Source organism: Rhagoletis pomonella, unplaced genomic scaffold (assembly GCF_013731165.1).
Source record: "Rhagoletis pomonella isolate Grant_MI unplaced genomic scaffold, Rhpom_1.0 Rhpom_scaffold_00142, whole genome shotgun sequence".
In the NCBI taxonomy this organism is placed as follows: Eukaryota; Metazoa; Arthropoda; class Insecta; order Diptera; family Tephritidae; genus Rhagoletis; species Rhagoletis pomonella.
The window spans coordinates 19,086-22,545 of NW_023458696.1; positions in this window are offsets into that span (position 1 = coordinate 19,086).

Genomic DNA, 3,460 nt, shown 5'->3' on the forward strand with positions numbered 1-3,460 from the left:
TGGACGCAATACCCCGAAATAGGTGGGCCACTTACTAAACCGTACCCGTGAAAAGTTTTAAAACTCATTTTAAAAAAGTCGCATCCGAGCATAAATATACGCTTGAAGAGTTCAGCACTCTTTTATGCCGAATTGAGTCTTGCCTCAATTCGCGGCCATCAAGTCCCTCTTCAAACGAACCCTCAGACCTGGAGCCGCTCACTCCAGGCCACTTTCTGATTGGTGGACATCTTCTCGCCCCACCAGAACTCGATGTCAACGAAAATCGGGCCTCAATCGTCAATCGCTGGGAAAAATTGAAGGCCCTACATCAAACTTTCTGCAAGAGGTGGAAATCGGAATATCTCACCGAAATGCAGAAACGCATCAAGTGGAAACATCCACAATCCAATCTAAACCAAGGTGACCTAGTAGTCATTAAAGAGGAAAACCTTTCTCCCAACGGGTGGAGATTAGGACGAATATCTAAACTACACCCAGGCCCCGACTGCCGGGTTCGAGTAGTCGACATCGATACAAGGGGCCAAATTACAAGACCAGTTGCAAAATTGGTCCTACTTCCACCGTGTAGCGAAGCCAACGAAAAGGGATCAACTTCCCAGTAAACTTCTGCTAACACTTCATTCCACTTCAAGAAAATCTAGATATTCCACTCTTCAGCATGATTCGATTCAAGAAAATCTAGCTATTCCACTCTTCAACATGATTCCAAAATAAAGCAAATGCATATGGAAAATATGTGTACACCACCAATCTTAAAATTTTCGCCACGAACGAGAGAGAATATTTGTCAAGGAAGTTAATATATTGACTGCGAAACCTCGATAATAAAATACAAGAAAAAGGGGACATTACACGTTATTTACAATTTTTTCAACCACTAACTTTCTTAATTCTTCGAGTGTTCCAACTAGTTCGTATTATCGAAATTCCACTGTAAGAGAAAGAATGCAATAGATCTGTTTAATATGTTACCCCATACCTTGTCTGTTACTTCATTTCTGTTTATTCGCTCAAAAAGACAAATACCAAAAGAGTACGTGAACGCAACACTAGTAACAATTTGCAATTTCTATGATCAGCGGATGAATTAGTTGATTGTTCGTAGCAATTTCCTGTTAGAACAGTTTTTTTCTTGTTTTAGGGAATTAAAATGAGTCTACTTTCACAGGCGATTGGTTGATTGGAGCAGTTCCCTGAGGTAAGTGACCTTTCAACTAATCACTTCCAATGAAGTGGGTCAACTATCGTTCAACCAATTTGATTCAACTACAAGTTACCTGTGAAATCGCCTCATGTCACTAATTTCAATTGCCTCCTGCGACATATGATCAGCTGCCCTTCGTATTAGCGAATTGTTGCAAGCTACAATTTGTCCCGTAAAATATTTGCAACTTCTGCTCAAAGTATTTTTTCCCTCTCAACTTCCCAAGCCTTTCAAGCTTTTTGGGTTACACGAACACAAAAAATTTATTAATTTATTGTTACAATTTATGTATTTGCTACATAAACAGGCACATTGATTTTTCTTCAAATCCAAAAACTCAAAAATATCTGCATGCATGGTTCCAAGTAAATGGCAAAGGCGCCAGGCCTTTTTCTACCACCCTGATCTACATAACGAGCAACGTTATTGAATACCCGCAACATTGGTACCAAACCAGTTGAAGTGCCATTTGTGCCCGCGATTGCTGTGCCCTTTGCGCGTATTCAATGGACATTTAGTCCAATGCCACCAGCAAACTTGGAAATTAAAGCACATTGGTGGGCAGATGTAAATATACCATCTATGGAATCACCAGCCATAGTCAATAGAAAACAGGATGACAATTGCGTTTGGGAGTAGCAGCAGCAAAGAGTGTTCGAGAGGCATGTGTGAAATAGCGTTCCGAAAGCGAGTTATAAGTTTCAATAGCGGCTTCAATATCTTCACTATGAATATCAATGGAAATACGCATCAACATGTGCTGCGGGCGTTCAACAATTTTGCCATTTAACTTGAGTAAATAGGAGTGTTTTTGAAACCAAAATCACGGTCATATATTAAAGCCGAATTTAAGCGGTCTGCATTTTTTTACAACATTCTAATGAAAGTTCTATATAATGGGCGTAGGTAGGCCAGTTTCGGCGCTTACATAGTTATACAGATCACTTATAACATCAGAAAATACCTTTCTAGTTTCCTTATGCAAATTGGAAATAGCATTGCGTGCGGCCATAGTTGCGTAGTCGGCATGTTGCGTTGTTAGACTAGCTACAATTTCGGCTGCCAGGTTATCGAGTTCCTGTGTGGTGACGCCACAATACAAGCCATTGATGACCTTTAACGTAATGGCCACCGGATCAACAAAATCCATGTTGAGTCCATAGCAAAGCTTCTACACACGTGAGGTAATTTTATCAAAACGGATGTTCTCCTTTCGTCCATCTCCTTACATTACATATAATTTGGGTGACTTCATTTTGCAAAATCTTCAGCAATTAATCTTCCGGCACAAATAGATATCACCAAAATTAGGAAAACTTTCTAACGGAAGCAAAATAAGTGCGGCCCAGTCTTATCATTATTTGACTTTCATAATGAGTCATTTCCGCATTTGCCTGTATAGAAAGCTGAAAATATTAATTAAATCCGCAATAATTACTATTTTACAACTCACCTCTTACTACGGCCTCGTGCTAGAATTTTCAGAATGATATTTTTTTGCCATTCAGGAAATGGGAAAGGTGTGATGCGCAAAGGCATATCAAAATTCCAATTAAAAGTCTCCGCCTAAAGCCGCAACCACATACTCATCAACGCCATCTATTGCTCGCGTATGGAGATATGATTATTCGCTGGAAACATTCATATCAAAATGAGAACGTATTACATTCTATGGAGAAAAAAAATCAACTTGCTTTTCAATGTTTTGATTGCAACTTACATTAAAGTCCCATTCCACATACTACGTTTTATTCGGAGTGAACTGGTTACCGTTTTAAGCCAGGCTACCTTGTCAAGACAGCACTCATTTCCGGGGGCGGGCCACGCTACCGAAAAACATAGCTAACGTCAATTTACGATATTAGCAGAGTTCATAGTCGATGCGAAATTGATCTCCGAAATTAAACCGATTCCGAATCAACTCATCGTACTAATTTCCCATATGGACACCTTCCACAAAATAAATTCAGCACATTGTCTCCCGTATATACGATACTCTCATATGTGCTACACACATACGATTAACCTGACAAGTGCGAGCAGGGTTAGGACTAATACTAGCCTACACCGTAGTAAAGGACGCGAAAAGTCGTACCAAATTAAAATACTGTTTACAAGTATACTACGTTTATATGCACGTATTATTTGCGAATAACAATTTGCAAAATGGTAAAATTTGACGTATAAACGCTGAGTTAATTTTTTATTTTGCAAATAAGTAAATCATGCAAATGAATATTGATTAGTGGTACT